This window comes from Adiantum capillus-veneris, chromosome 29 (genome assembly GCF_014529385.1).
Source record: "Adiantum capillus-veneris isolate H3 chromosome 29, ASM1452938v2, whole genome shotgun sequence".
Classification (NCBI taxonomy): Eukaryota; Viridiplantae; Streptophyta; class Polypodiopsida; order Polypodiales; family Pteridaceae; genus Adiantum; species Adiantum capillus-veneris.
Window position 1 is genome coordinate 117,872,920 of NC_140959.1, and position 16,811 is coordinate 117,889,730.

Below are 16,811 nucleotides of genomic sequence, written 5' to 3' on the forward strand. Positions count from 1 at the left end.
ATGACCTGACAAAGAAGCGGATTCCATTCCATTGGGGGTCTGGACAAAAACAAGCTTTCGAAAAGCTTAAGTATCTACTCAGTCACGGACCTGTTCTCACCGTCCCTGATCTTCGCAAACCTTTCGAGGTATACTGCGATAAATCTGGAGATTGTGTAGGAGCAGTTTTGAACCAAGAGGGTCACGCGATAGCCTATGAAAGTCGGCGCCTTAAAGATGCAGAGTTGCATGCCTCCATATACGAAAAAGAGCTAATGGCAGTAATTCATGCTCTTTCCATTTGGAAACACTATCTATTAGGAGCTGATTTTATTATCAAGACAGATCATCAAAGTCTTCGCTACTTTCTCACACAGAGAAAGTTATCAGAAAAGCAGATGAGATGGGCCAACTTTCTTTCAATGTTTCATTTTCAGATTTTACACACTTCTGGAACAAAGAATGCAGTTGCAGATGCTCTCTCCGGGCGTCCAAAGATCAATGCACTAACAACAATTTATCATGAGGAACTAGACTCTCTCAGCGAGATGTATCCTCAAGATCCAGACTTCGCCACAATTTGGGCAGATCTTCAAGCTGGTCACTCAAAGCCACCTTATTCTATCAGGGATAATACACTCTATCGTCAACAAGCAATATGCATAGCTCAGCCCTTACGACAAAAGGTGATGGATGAAGCACATAATTCTCCTTATGCCGGGCATCGGGGAATTGCTTCCACCACTAGTGCCCTTGAAAGGTATTTCTTTTGGCCACCACTCCGTGCGGACATTGAAAAATATGTACGCGAGTGTTTAGTCTGCCAAAAGGTAAAATATGACAGACATAAAGTTTATGGCAAGCTTCAGCCGCTCCCTGTGCCTAACACGCCATGGGAAAGTATTGCCATGGATTTTATTACGGATCTTCCTCGATCCAAGAATGGAAATGATGCAATCTGGACTATAGTAGACAGATTCAGTAAGCAAGCCCATTTTCTTCCAGTAAAGAAGACGATCAAAGCTGATCACATGGCTAGAATATTTCTAGCTCAGATTTTAAACACCATGGATTGCCAAAGACTATTGTCAGCGATAGAGATCCCCGCATGACTAGTCTATTTTGGCACGCATTGTTTGAAAACTTGGGAACTAAGCTTGATTTTTCATCAGCTTATCATCCTCAAACAGATGGTCAAAGCGAAATCGCTAATGCCACTGTTTTAGATCTCCTCAAGTGCTATGTTTCGGAACGACAATCCGAATGGGAACAGTACTTACCAATAGTTGAGTTTGCGTATAATAATACCATACATTCCTCAACTGGTAAAGCCCCCTTCGAAATTATTTACGGGAAGCCACTCTTACTTCCTATTATGGTGACCAAAGAAAACATCTTCGCCGCAGATGAATTTGTGCGCAATATTGATATTGCCCATCAACAAGTAAAGCAAGCGATTCTTCGTACTCAAGAGCAACAGAAGAGAAAAGCAGACAAGCACAGAAGGAATCTCAATCTTGAAAAAGGACAATATGTCCTGCTTCGGTTTGAGAAAGCTAGATTGAAAAAGCGGGTCGGCAAAGGGAAAGTTGTCAAACTTTCCCATAGATTCTACGGCCCTTTCAAAATTACAGATAAAGTCAATGATGTGACTTTCAGATTGGATTTTCCTTCTCACTGGCGCATCCATAATGCTTTTCATGTCAGTCTCCTCCGACCATATGTTGGACCTCCTCCAGTGGCGCCAGTACAAGAAGATCCTTCAGAAGTCGAAGAGACTGAGGAAATCCTTCAACCTGAACAGATAATACACCACTCGGAGAGACAACTCAAGTCGGGGAGTCTACATCGAAAGTATTTAGTCAAGTTCAAGAATTACACTCCTTTAGATGCAAAGTGGATGACTGAGTCCGATCTCAAGGACTACCCTGACATCTTGCACAGTTATGTTGATGCTCTACAGTTGAGGTCAACTGTTTAGAACCAAGAGGGATGTAACTAAGTCAGACTTTGTAAATAATTAATTTATTTACGAGAAAAGAATTATCTAATTAGTTGTGTGCACACCAGAATAGACCTAGCAGTTCTAAGGCCTCAGGTGAGCCTAAATGCGGGCCACAACACCTCAGAGGGACCTTAGCAGAAATTACCCTAAAGCCCTAGTGATTGGGAAATCGGGTCTTCAGAAAGGGGTAAGCAGTAGCCTCAGATTTTAGGCTTAGAAAAATACGCGCGTCAGTACAAGCACATGAATGAGATGGGGTCCTTAGAACAGTGACCCTAAGGCTAATAAAGCTAATAAAGCCTTATGGTAAGTTTTGTTAAATTAAATTTAACGGTCCGTGCCCGGGCAGGCAGCCGGACAAGTGTGAACAGGTAAAGGCGGTGCAGTGCCCGTGCGGCATTGCGCCGGCAGACCTTTGGTGTTCTCATAAAAGAATCATTGGTAGCAATTGTTAGTTAGTTGCACAATTTTTTTAATTAATGAGCTAGAAGTTTTTAAAGTCAAAAGTTGAATGGTTTTTAAGTTTTTAAAGTAAGTGTGCCAAGTGGCACACTTACCAATGCAAACTAACTCTCTCTCACTCTCACTCTCACCCCTCTCTCTTCCTAGCGCCCCCTCTCCCTGATGGCTATTTAGGAGCCCCCCTCCCCCATTTTCAGGGTTGGCAGTGCACCTACCCCCCCTAATGTGAGCGTGCTCTACGCGGTGGAGCCCTCCATTGAAGCTTGAGAGCAGCCCCTTGCGACATATGTGGTAGCCTTGTGCTCCCATTGTCAAGAACAAGGGATCTCACAGTCATAGACACCTTCTGGTGAAGTTTCATTGCGAGAAGCTACCGTAGACGCTCTCTTAGCAGAGTGCGGCTGCTGTAATTCTCTGTTTTCAGTCCCTAATCACCTCGATTAGGGCTGTTTTCAACAGATCAGCCATAGAAATTCTCTTCTCTCTCCTTATCCTAAGTCTACATCAAGTTTGGCGCGATTCCATCGCGAAGAAGACCTCTGTTTCGACGTAGGGGTGTGCACATGTAAGAATTTCAGGTTATGTGCAGAAAATTACAGCAAGCATGTGCGTGTGCATTTTGCTTGTTTCTCTTTTGTGCTCGATGCATGAATGAATGAGCATGAAGGCAACACATAACGGAAGATGGACTCTCCTCTGTGAGAGCTTCCGATGAGCTGTTTTGGAAGATAGACTCTCTTTTCGAGAGCTTCCAACCAGTCTCGCAGAAGAGGGGAAATCCCCTAAGCAGAAAGAAAGTGGAAACACTTTCTCAGTCAGTAGTCAGAACAGAACAGAAGAAAGAATAGAGGACGGGCGTATGCCCCGTTTCTGTGCTTGTAAAGATTCTCCCTTAGTAATAAAGATATTCTCTTTATGGGGGGGGGGACCAGCCCATCTTCTGGTCCCCAATGGAGTGTCAAGTTTTCTCTCTCCCTCTAATTCTCTTGAGTATTTGAAGTGCAATTAAACGTCAGTTTACGCTTCCGTATTTTTGTGACACTTTGTAAAAAGGCATGAGTCGGGTTGAGGTAGTGGGTAGGTTAAGCCCAAGACTAGAATCATACTCACCAGAGCAGGAGAGAGGTTAAATAGGATACAGACTGAGAGTGAAGGAGAGAGTTTTCCCAATTCTAGAATCAAGCCCATTGAACGCAACAGAGTCAGCAGAAGGAGAGCTGTATAGGAGAGGGTGTACGAGATAGTGATGAAAAAGAAACAGCAGAAAGAGGGGATGTCGAAGATAGTGATACCAAAAGATATTTAAGGGTTCAGGAGTCGATGAGGATCAACACTTGATTTTAGACCGTTGATCGTCAGCTTAAGCATGATAGCATTTGATTCTAGATCCATTGACTAAAGGCAGCGGAAGTCCTTCAAGGGTGGCTAATTGTACAACCCCTTGGGGTAGAATCTCCATCACCTTCTATGGTCCTTACCATGCTGGGACCAACTTCTTTGCTTTTTTCAAATACTTAGCTTGATAAAGTAGCACCAGTGCTCCTTGCGTTATTTTCGATTTTCTGAGATGGCGATCATGCCAGGATTTGCGACGAAGCTGCTCTGCTTGCAGAGCCAGAGAAGCCAAACTTCGGCTTTCATCCAGAAGAAAAAGACGAGAGACAGATGCCGACCCCAAATCTCCATTGGCACGCAGACTGCCGACTCGCGGAGATCCTAAGTTGAATTCGAAGGGTGCTATCGCTTCCAAACCGAAAGCTAATTGAAATGGGGTGTGATTGGTTGTGGCTTTGAAAGAAGTTCGGTATGCCCACAGGGTGCCGTGGATAGCTTGAGCCCAAGTCGCAGGATGGAGATGACATGCTTTCCGCAGAAGTGCTATCAGAACCTTATTAGTGCTCTCGGCCTGTCCGTTTGCTCTAGGGTAATAAGAACAAGATTTTCGGTGAAAAATCTTGTAGTTGATAAGCAAGGTTGAAATCGTTTCATTCACAAAGTGACTACCCCTATCACTTGTGATTTCCAAGGGACATCCAAAAGTGCACAAAATATTTTCGTAGAGAAACTTGGCTACCGTAGTGCCAGTGCAATCCGTTGTTGCCAGTACCTCTGCCTACTTTGTTGCATAATTTGTAGCCACTAGGAGATACTTTCGATTGCCTGGTTGGACGGAGGGAGTAATTGGACCCACAAAATCAATGCCCCCATCGAGACCTGCAAAGGACGGTTTGACTGCTTGCTTGGTTTAGGACGACAGCGCTGACACACATCACATACTTTTACATAGGCAATTGCATTCGGAAAAACATAGGGCCACCATAAGCCACACTGGAGAATCTTTTGGGTAGTAATATGACCAGGGTAATGGCCACCAGTGGGACCACTGTGGGCATCCTCCACAATATACTCCACTTCATGAGGGGAGACACACCTCCTCAGAACACCATCCTGTCCTGACTTGTATAGCTGGCCTCCAATCAGAGTGAAAGGCCTAGACTTCAACAACAATCGTCTCTTCTGCAGTGGAGAAGTGTTCTCTGGGTACACGCCAGTAGAAAGCAGATGCAAAACATTGCCGTACCATTCCGGAGTGGTATCCACCTTAGAGAGACTGCTATCTGGAAAGTTGTCTGCAACCCCCGTTGCTTCTTCACCCGTGTGAATGCGAGAGAGGTGGTTGGCAAGGACATGATGTGGGTCTGAGTACCACTTCAAAGTCAAATTCTTGAAATAAGAGTAGCCATCGCCATACTCGACCTGCAACTTGCGGCTTGTTGAGCAGATAGTGCAGGGCATGGTGATCAGTAATAACTATGAAGTGGACCCCTAATAAATAATGTCGAAATTTTTGGAGAGCATACACAATTGCTAAACCTTCCTTTTCTGTGGTGCTATAGTTGCGCTCTGCCTTGGTGAGTAGACGACTTGCATAGTGAACAGGGCGATCCAGGTTGTACTCCTTACTAGGCTGAGTCAGCACAGCATCCACAGCCAGTTGACTGGCATCAGTATGCACATGAAAAGGAAGAGACCAATCGGGAGCTACTAGGATAGGCGCTTCAGTGAGGCGTTTTTTGAGGTATGCAAAAGCTTCAGCCTCTGCATTTGGCCATTGAAAGGGAACAGTAGCATTGGTTAGGCGGGTTATGGATTGAGCCACCTGTGCATACATACGTATAAACCTGCGATGATAGCCTGTGTGGCCTACAAAGCTCTGCACCCCTTTTGGGTTGATGGGAGGTGGTAACTTTAAGATTGCCACGATCTTCTCTGGGTAAGGTGCTAAACCTTTAGCAGACACCACATGGCTTAGAAGTGTGCCCTCAGTGACCAAAAAATGACATTTGTAAGGATTTAGCTTTAGGCGTGCCTCTCTGCACCTGAGGAAGACAGCAGAGAGTTGAGCGAGGTGTTCCTCTAGATTTTCCACTGGGGTTGAACATTGAGCACCTAAGAAAGTCAAAAAATCGTCCATGAAGATGTGAAGATGATCCGTAAGCAGAGGACAAAAGATGAGATATACCGCCCGATTGAAAGAAGGTGGAGCGTTTTTCAATCCAAAAGACATTCTAGTGTAGATAAAAATACCCCAGGGAGTCACAAAGGCCGTTTTCAGCTGATCACCTAGATGGATACCCAACTGATTGTATCCACTAAACCCATCCATGAAACTGTACAATACATGTCCTGCTACATCTTCTAGCACACGCTCAATGAAAGGTGTGGGGAAACCATCTGGGATAGTTATCTTATTCAGAGCACGGTAATCTACGCACACACGGATTTTATTGGACTGCTTCTTAGGCGCTATCACCATGGGTGATAACCACTCAGAGTGCTCCACAGGTACAATAATCCCTGCCTCTTGCATTTTTTCGAGCTCTGACTTGACGGCCTCTGTATATTTTGGGTTGAGCTTGTAAGCTCGGCCTCTGACCGGCTTAGCCCCTTCAACCACGGGATAGTGTGGAGACCCAATTCTGGTGGGATCCCTTCCAAATCCTTGTAGGACCAAGCAAAAACATCCTTAAAAGAGTGTATAAAAGAAACTACCTGATCAAGTAATGCGGGTTGCTCCGATAACCAAGCTGCTAAGAGGACGTGTTGAGGGTTGTCACCTGAGGAAGACTGACCACCACAAAATTCAAGCTAAATGTGAAGTCTTGTACTCTCAGAGGCACCTTCTCTACTATGCCCACCAGGTAGACTGTCCTCTGGTCTGCCAATGTAACAGTGAATGGAGCAGAACGGGTAGGTTGCAGACCTAAGACCAACATAGTAAATTCTGGCATCAGATTGATCCCAGATCCACCATCCACAATGACGCCTAAGAATTGATGCCCGAGAATAGACATAGTGAGACGAGGACTTTTGTAGTCGGTGAGGGGAGCAGCTGGATATGAAATCATGTAGGACTCCAAGGGTTGCAGAGGTAGGTGCCCGCCACTAGGCCCTGCACCAGGGTACAGAGATTGAATTACTGAGAGGATGTCACTTCTGAGGGTTGCATCTAGCCGGAGCATCTCATAAAGGGACACTTGTTGAAAGGTGTTCTTCAAGATTGCTTCCACTGTGGGCTTAGCTCCTACAATCTGGACCTCCTCGGAAACTTTGACCTGTTGTAAGTCAGCCACTGCTGCCAGGAAGGCTCCATCAATGTCCGAAAGCATAGAGATTGGCCTATTCTTGTCACCACTTAAGGGTTCGACAGTTTGATCAGGTTGCGGAAGTGATGGACGAGATAGTCCTGTTGGCAAGCTTAATCCCAGGGCTGCTCTTTGTGCCTGAGTGAGCACGCCAGCGGGCTCTGCCGCTTGTTGTGGCCGAACTGTATGAGTAGCAGGTGCTGGCTGAGGGGTGGTGTTCACTGTGATTAGTTTGATCTTTGGGAATGTGAACTCTTGTTGGTTTTGAGTAGTGCCTGAAGATGAAGATGCCCTTTGCTTAGGACAATCCTTACTGTAGTGGTCCTTAGACTCTAGACAATGTCTGCAAGGAGGAGACCCTTCAGGTAAAGGACACTTACTTTGGTAATGCCCATATTTACCACATTTGTAGCATAAGATGGGCCGATTAGACGGACGAAATGGGGGACGAGGTGGTCGCTGCTCTTGTTGTTGCATGGTGTCGGAGGCTGAGGTGAAGAAGCTTTGGGGAACTGAAGGAGTACTAGCATGATAAAAGCCGGGGGATGCAAAGTTGTTGTGCATACCTTGTTGCATAGGAGGTGTTGTCAGCAGAGGTGGCAACGGGTTTTGATGGCCATAGAGTGAGACCATGTTAGATGCAGGTGCTAGCCCTTGTTGGAGAGAAGGACCTAGACTTTGTTGTATTTGCCGCAATCCCTTGATGTAGTAGCAATCCTTGTCTTCGTGCCCAGATTTTTCGCAGAAGTGGCAATAAGTCCGAAGGGGACAGTCCTGTGGAGGATGTCCTGGAGAGCGATAAGAGCTGCACCATACCATAGCTTTAGTCTCCTGCTGAGACCGAAGCTCTTCTAGCTCTCTCTTGATTTGATCCAAAGCCTCAAGATGTGGTGGTTTCTCTTGTCTAAGAGAGATTGATTTCTCTTCTTGGAGAGCTCGTTGTAGTTTTAGGGCTTCAAGTTCTCTGCGCAAGGAATTCAATGGATCAGCAGGACTACTTTCCAAAAACACAGAGGGAGTCTCTATGTAAGGGGAGTTGTTGAACAGCTTCCTAGCCCCCTCTATCCTAGTAGCAACTGCAATGAACTCCTCCAAAGTGGCGTCGGGTCGGAGACTCTCTCAGAGTTGTTGCTGAGAAGTTTTGGGGAGCGCCTTCTCTACCCACTTCTTAACCATGAATTCACCGGGTTGTTGGGGAAGCTTGGCAACCAGAGACTTGGTTTTAGTCATAAGCTCTGCAAAAGTCTCCTCTGGCTGGAGCACCATGTTCGCCAACTCATCCAACACCTTCTCCTGGTAGTCACCTGGCTTGAAAGTTGCACAGAACTGTTGTCTTAAGGCTGCCCAAGTTGCAAAATGGTTCTCTGCAAATTGGCTGTACCATTTGTCTGCTAAGCCATCCAAGGTGGATGGAAAGAGTACCAAATAAGCATCTTCTCTGTTAAGACCACGACCCCTACAGAGAGATACAAACCTCCTTGCATGGTCGTCAGCATCTTCTGAAGAGAGTCCTTTGAAGGTAGAGAACTTTATGTTTACCTTGGCCAAAACACTAGCCAACGTGTCCATGGCCCCTTGTTGAGCCTGTTGCTCAATAGCCTACTGTAGCAGAATAGGAGAGTTTTACTGGAGAAGGTGATCTCGAAGATGTGGAACCGGATGAAGGAATGGGTGATGTCGTATGTGGAGGTATGGGTGATGAGGTTGATGGACTTCTACTAGGTACCAAAGGTCGTCTTCTGTTATAGTACTTAAGAGGGCTCAGTAGTGCGCTTTGACGCTCGACTGACCGCCTTGTATGTGTCATGCAGTGACCACCAATCCAACCAAGCTTTGGGCAAGAAGACCCTTAACTGTGGGCTAAACGAACACAGGTCTAGACCAGGACAAGTGAGGACGGTGACTATGACTACACCACCTGGTCAAGGACCAGGGCAAGTGATTAGACCACCTAGGGCAAGTGACTAGACTACCTATCTGGACCAGGGCGAGGAGGACTGGACCAGGACTAGGAGGGACTAGACCAGGACCAGGGCGAGGGCGAGGGCGAGGGCGAGGGCGAGGACAAGGACGAGGACTGGTTGGACCAGGGCGAGAGAGGACCAGACCAGCAGACTAGCTGCACAATGCAAGCAAAGTGCGCGAAGCTAGGTAACAACCGACTAGCTTCAGGATTTGTATCTCCACAGAGAGTGAGTGAGACTTCATTTGACGTCCCACCGTGATCGCCAAAATGAGAGCACCTATAGCGCGGATAATGTGTCGTGCTCTCTACAGTGGGTGGTCCTCAGTGCAATGTGCGTGACAATCTCACTCAAACAGACTGAAAAGAAAGGAAACAATAGACATCAACGGAGCTCACAAAGACACAACAGCAGACCGGAACATATGACTCGACTATCTCAAAGAACTGATACATACTCTAGCGTGGCAGCACACTCAGCTCTAGCCCAGGACTCACAGGTACAATGGGGGTGTCGAGGCTCAGATGTGCAGGGATGGTGAAGACGTGCTCTGTGTATAGACTCACTCTAGACGACTACGTAAAAGATGATCCTGACCAAACCGCTACTACTCATATATAAAACCATAAAGAGCCACCAACGGCTCATAAATGACAGCATCTAAGTCTATCTCCACTGGGTGGTGGTGGTGACTTGGCCACGATGTCCACTAAACCACCATATCCTTGCCACGTGTCACTGCCCAGCGAGTCCGTCCAGTGTGAACCGACCAGACCAAAGACCAAAGACCAACTGTAAAGTCCAAACTGTACTAATTGTCCTGTGAAAGTGACGCTGTAGCCTGCTACAAGTATATCTAGATGGAGCGAAGTATTTCACGAAGATAGATCTTTCGCATGAGGAGGGATGTGTATGACAATGTGCAGCGATGCCAGATTTGTCAAAAGGTTAAAAGTTCTCATCAAAAGGCAGCAGGACTTCTTCAGCCATTACTCATTCCAGATGGTCCCTTTCAAGACACCGTTGGATTTGTTGGTCCTCTCCCTACATCACGTCCTAGCAGGAACATCGCCGGTGAAGAAGAAGTAGCACAAGCAGTGCATTACATTTCCACAACCAAAATCTTCCATGCACATCATTAACGAATAAGTGAGGAACATAATTTGTAATGCACAAGCATGAACACACCAAATTGCGTAGCTTGCATTCCGCTATAAAACGCAAGATATCCGCCATGTGCAAAAGATGTATCTACTAATGCTTGTTGTTTATGCTCAACCACACAAAGCACATCCCATGCTTGCATGAACACAACCTGCCACAAAGCATTCTCTTTTTGGCAAGAAGAAATCCCACACACATTCCATTGACCTATCTTCATAAAACCAAATGCAAAGATAGGTAGCTACCTACGTTGCCTTTCCTTGTTTTCCAATGCGGCACAGACATCCCCCAAAAGTCTCCTAACACGGCAAACAAGTTCTTCCAAGCTCCTATTGCAGTGGAAGTTGAGGGCATATCCAAAGAAGGCTGAGAATCCCTTGGTATCAACGATCCCAAGGGCAATAACTCTGTCATTCCTGTCAAATGACGAGCCTGCAGGTGGATCTTTACTACGTGCCACTCTAGATCTTAAATTAAATAGATTAGGAGAAATGTCCCAACTAACCATATTGGCCTGCGAATGCACCCCATTAAAGTTGGAAATTGATAGCCTCATGCCAAGAGGCAAAATATGTAACCACCGAGGTATTTTTCTCGTTGTGTCACAAGCAATTTCAGTTGTTAGAATAATCCAAATAGGGAATTCTTGTTTCAGTATTTCCCCGAATTGCATGTACCAACTGACTATCATAGAACACGGGGACCTTCTGTAACAACACATCCTGCATGTTGGAGTGCTTCAGAACAACCTCAAAGAAACGTTGTGAGCCACCAAAAATGTCCTCGATAGCATCTTCATGTAGCAACACATTTATCTATTCACGTATCAAATACATCAGCGGTATTCTTCCCGTAGAGAAGAGAATAACACCCTGTTCATGAAACACAGAAACCACATGCAACAATCTTTTAGTATCCACAGGAGGAGCATCTAGTACATCGTCATCGTCAATATCTACCTCCTCCAATCCCTTATTGTGTACATAATCACTCAGCAGACTGTTTGTAAAATTTAGCAAATGCTCAAAGTTATCACTGTCATTACTCATTTCCTGCTATATTGCCTGAGCATAAGACTTTTGAGGCGTCTGTGATTCTGGAGTGGCGATGGGATCTATTACTTTAGCATGGGTGCACCGACTCTCATCACATTTAGCTCTTTTGACAATTTCACTATGATGTGCATTTGATTCCACTCCATCTAGATCAGAATAAGGTCCTATCGCTTGCACTTGCTGATTATTGAAAGTAAGATCCATAGCACCCGCCATCTTCTTTGTCTTTCATTATGGCAATGGACGGAGCTAGCTAGATCTGCATCGCATCTTTTGTATACCCTACGCATATAGATTGCATACAAAGCCCTTAGGACTAGTTTTCCCCCTTACTTTTAGGATTCTAGTTGTTACTATCATTGCTATTTCATTTTGTTATTTTTTCTTGATATCCAAAGGACATAGAGTGTTGTACTTTGATTTGTCTCATAGGCCGTTTGGCCTCTAGTAGACGTAAATAAATCTCTCTCTCTCTCTCTCTCTCTCTCTCTCTCTCTCTCTCTCTCTCAGGCTCACCCAAGGATATGCAGCCCTGGCCATGCTAGAGCGGAGATGCCGCCAGGCACACTTTCAGGAGCCCCAGCACGAAGGGGTGGCTTTTCGACACCTTGGTCATCCCAACCTTGATGTATTCAGCGACATTATGGGCACCTAGATTGACGGTTGACCAGTGGGCACAGATTGAGAGGCCACAGATATGTATGATCTCACACTTGATCTACAACAAGAAGATAGTGCCACATGACATTATCAGAGTAGAGATCGCCACACCACCTATGGTTGTAGAGGCACTATTCCAGACAGTCTGTTTCATCCAGAGGATGAGAGAGCTACCTCCCAACAGACTTACTCGCAGGTCATTTGAGGCAGCTATACAGTTATCAGAGAGTGGACATGAGAGAGCATGGTACTCATAGGTCAGAGCATGGTTTGAGGCACACGGTCTTGATATGGAGAGCCTACCATCCTTCTAGTATGACCCCAATTCACTCTATGTTCACCTCTCTCGCAGCGAGAGGAACTTGGTGTTGAGATAGGACCTTTGGCAGCTATACATCAAGAGAGTCTCGGAGTCACATGGCTTGGGGACAAGGATGTTAGATTGCAGAGATCAATTCCTCACTATACTGCCGGACGGGTTCATACAGAGACCACACTACATGGACACATACATGCCACATAGCTCACGGGTGGCGATTGGTCAGCTGAGGGTGGCGTCACACAGTTAGAGATTGAGACTGGGAGACATACTGGCGTTCCTAGAGAGGAGCGAGTCTGTAGATCATGCATAGAGGAGGTGGAGAGTGAGGAGCATTTTGTATGTCAATGCAGAGCATATACTGAGATCAAAGGTAGGTATGAGGCCCAGAGGACAGCCCACTCTCCGAGAGATCATGGACTCTCGAGATCAGAGACAGCTAGGGAGTTTCTTATTAGAGATACAGAGCCACTAGGACACACTACTACAGCCACACGCAGCTACACAGACAAAGAAGAGACAGTCGCAACTCACTGGCTTCTTTCAGAGAACTGCAGCCCCCCCCCCTCATCTGACACTCAGAGAGGAGTGACACTCCCGTAGGCGGAGACGAGCCGAGCTAGACAACGATCACGAGTCACAGGCTACAAGGATGTGAGCCTCCACCACCGACAGATCGAGGAGATTTGGACCCAAGAGCGTCGTGCCACTGAGGAGCGAATGGCTCAGATGAGGCCAACCCTGCAGCTTTCATCCGGGCAGCCCTAGCACCAGACCCACCCATGTACCACATATTACACCCCCCCATTGGTACAGGATGGAGCTAGATAGCTTGATGCATTCTCATGATTGTCCACCCTGAGCATATTGACATACATATACCCCCAGAGATAGAGCTCCATCCCTCCTCAGATATCCCATGGTTATACCATCACAACCATCTCCAATACATCACTACTTATTTTCAGTTCAATTTCAGTTTTGTATCAGTTGTCTTTCCGATACACGGATGACATACACACCATGTACATTTGATTTGTCTCATAGGCCGATATCGACCTAACATAGACGTGAAAAATCTTTCTTTCTTTCGTTCTTCATCGCTCGACATCGGAGACGAGTGCCACCTTTCAACGGCCTCTCTATACTGGATCTACCCATCTGGGATATCTTGGGATAGGGAGATAGAGATTTGATGGGATCAGTCATGTATTGTACATATTTTCAGCTTTACTTAGTTTTAGCTTTGTAGACTCAAACACTACTATGGTGTTGAGTAGATCTTATTTCCTTTTTCACTCGATGAGAGATGTATTACCAGATGTACAGTTCTTGTCTCATGGGCCATTTTGGCTCTTTCGAGACGTTAATATATCTTTCTTTCTTTCTTTCTTTCTTTCTTTCTTTCTCTCAACTAATTTGCAGATTGTAACAAGAAGAAAATCCCTACAGCAAATGCTTAGGGAGCTCTAAAACAACTCTGCAACACCTTACAAAACCCAAAAACAGAGCAAAAAAACCCTAAATAGGTCACAAAACAGCACTACAGCAGCTTACAAGACCCAAAAAAACAGCTCTGTACATGAATTCAAGACCCTGAAACAACTCTACACCTGAATTCATAACCCTAAAATAGACCAAAAAATCTTGAAACGGAACAAAAGGAACTCAAGCAACCCTAAAAAATAGCTCTACAAGTCAAAACCCAGAAAGGGCCACGAAACTTTAAAAGCACACGTGCAATAGCCGAAAACAAACTCTCTCTCTCTCTCTCTCTCTCTCTCTCTCTCTCTCTCTCTTCCTTCACTTTCCTCCTTCTATTTTTCTTCTTAGAAAGATTCTTGCATTAGCTTTACGAGAGTACAGTATAGGACCTCCAAGGCACGTTCTCTACGCAATAGCACAATTGAATGAGCTAATTAATTAGTCGAACAAGTAAAGGAAAAAAATTATTGCCTAAAAAGAATGGGGACAATCATCATGTCAAGTTTACACCTAACATGTGTAATACAAAAACGCTAACCCATTCAACTCTTCCCAATCATGGCCTGAAACACAAGCGGCACAGAGTGATGTATGAGCACATGTAGCTGCTTTGGCCTGATGTGGGTCCTCTAGTTGAGTGTGTGCAGGTAAGCCCAGTGACATGCTAGCCAGGTGCACATTGAAGTTTACATTAGGTGCATGTCATATTTGAGTCATACATATGCACATTGGAGTTTACATTAGGTACATGCAATATTTTAGTCATTAGCTATATTCCATGTGTATATAGCAACAAGCTCGGGCTCTCAATTCCAAGTTTGAATGAGCAAGCTATATTTCTGAAGTTCGTGATTGTCAGCAATAGAAACCTTCTTGTCTCGATTTGCTGTTTTTGCAAAAGGAGCACACAAGCGCACTAAGAGAAAGTGCATGTGACAAATCACTCAAGACTCTTAATGAGAGAGTACAGAGACTTTAAAAAATGATTGAAGTATGGCATGCATCTAATATAAACTACAATGTGTGAATGTGTTCGAGATCAATTGGCCCTATTAACCACGCATAGAGAGGTGGACACGTGACAAAGCATCTCTTATAAACCCTAATCATCTTTCTTAAACTTAATCACCACTCAATATGCGGCTAGAGTGGGGATATCAAGGGTAAGTATCATCATGAAATTTGTTTCATTATAGTCCTTTAGTCCACATTCAACTTCCAAAAATAATAATATAATCTCAACAAGAATGCTTCCCTCTTCACACACACATAAGTAGACATGCAATACGAAAATACAACTACAATATACATTTTTTTTACCTCAACTACTCCCATCATGTATACTTCGGAAATACAGATAGCGACCGATGTGCAAGCTCCTCTCGTATAAAGGCATCTCTCCCGCATGATAGTATCGAAGAAGCCTAAGATGAGATCCTCCCACCTCTCCCCAAAGCAAGTGCCCATTCTGTCGTAGAAGAGAGAAGACCCCGTTGAGCTTCTAATGGAAGATGTTAGCATTTCTACTTTTGCCATCGTGTTCACACGACCTAAATGTTGCATGACGGTTGGAAAAGTACAGTCATTTGTCCATGAAGCGCTTGGCAACTTCACGAGACACTCCAAGCTCCATATGCTTCACAATTGAAGCGTCCCGAACATGCTCAGGGATCACTAAATAGACTACCCCAATATAGATGTCATGCTCAGTGCTTGTGATGTGTTTGGGTGGTGAGGATGAAGGGTAAGATGCCACAAATTTTTGAAACTCAATGAGAGATGCATGGTTTATAAATGTTTTCTGATTATTTGTGAGGCGTGGAAATTCATCTTCATTTGATACAGGTCTTCATGCTCTGTTAAACCTCTAGGGTTAGGTTCTTGAGATGCCTCATACGCTTGGATCAGAGGTGCAACATCCTCCTCCTCTCCGTGTCCCTTCTTCTTGAGCTTCTTGGAATCCATGGGCATCAGAGCGATGCACAACAGAGAGTTCGACAATTCGACGCAGATGAACAAAACTCTAAAATAGAAGGAAGCGCAGATGAGCCGTAGAAGGAAGAGCAATGTGCTTTTTTCGAACGGCCGGGTTTCAAAAATTTAGTTGGAAGTTTAAGGAATCCTCTCATCCACAAGCTTGGGTTCGAACCCCATTGAGTATTGCTTGATCAGCCCCAACGATCTTCACTCTGTGAAGGCCCATATAAGAGGCACCGCAAAGGACAGCCATAGGATCAAACGAATGAGGAAACATGAAATATTCACTACAATGCAATTAGCATGTTTTACAGTAAAAGGTTCCCTAATCGCATTGTATTGAATATTCACTAATCTTCTACAAATTGAACAAACCAACCAAGTTCTCGTAACACGTTAGCTTGACAAAATTATCCAATTAGAGCATTTTTTGTTATTATGCAATGTAATGCAAGGAGGGCATGTTTTTCTTTGAGGAGGCATTGTACTGTATATTTGTGAATCATAGTAGAGTGACGTATAAAGCCAAAAATCACATATATATTGCAAAAACTTTTATAGTACAAAACTGAGATTTGAAATTGCTCGTAGTGCCTACAAAGATGTTGCAAATACAAGTTTGGTGTTAGTATTTGTTGGCTACTGTTGATTTTCCAATCTTTAAATATTGATGATCTTCAAATTGTATAGATGTCTTTGCAGAGTATTGTCTTTTCTTGTATGTGGGGCACCTATTGTTGGAGTGATGCGGTGAACAAGAGCTAGCACTCAGTTGTATAGGTAAGTGCTAGGACCTATGAGATATGATCAATTCATAAAGGGAAGCAAGCCCAAATCTTTGTGAAAAAGCTTTGAACTTCTCACAAGGCAAAGCCTGCGTGAATAGGTTAGGAAGGTTGTCTTGTTTGGCACATAAGCCAAGCTAAACTCTCATGTAGAGAGTCTCTCCCTGACATAATGATAATGCACCTCAAATGTACTTTGTGCAAGCATGAAATATTGGATTTCTCACAATTGCCAATGTTCTATAGTGGTGGATGTTGGCCAGCACCCAAATCAGCCGCAAGGCATCTCAGCCAAACACACTCAATTGTA

General features: G+C 44.8%; 1 protein-coding gene across 1 annotated transcript in view; it reads right to left on the reverse strand.

The window, feature by feature from the left end:
* LOC147419830 (uncharacterized) overlaps positions 1 to 15,812 on the reverse strand; it is a 55,138-nt gene extending 39,326 nt beyond the window's left edge. Inside the window, exon 1 of the mRNA XM_086505871.1 lies at positions 15,060 to 15,812. The gene's annotated coding sequence lies outside the window, so the exon portion shown is untranslated. The remainder of the gene's footprint in view (positions 1 to 15,059) is intronic.
* Between the last annotated feature and the right edge of the window lie 999 nt (positions 15,813 to 16,811).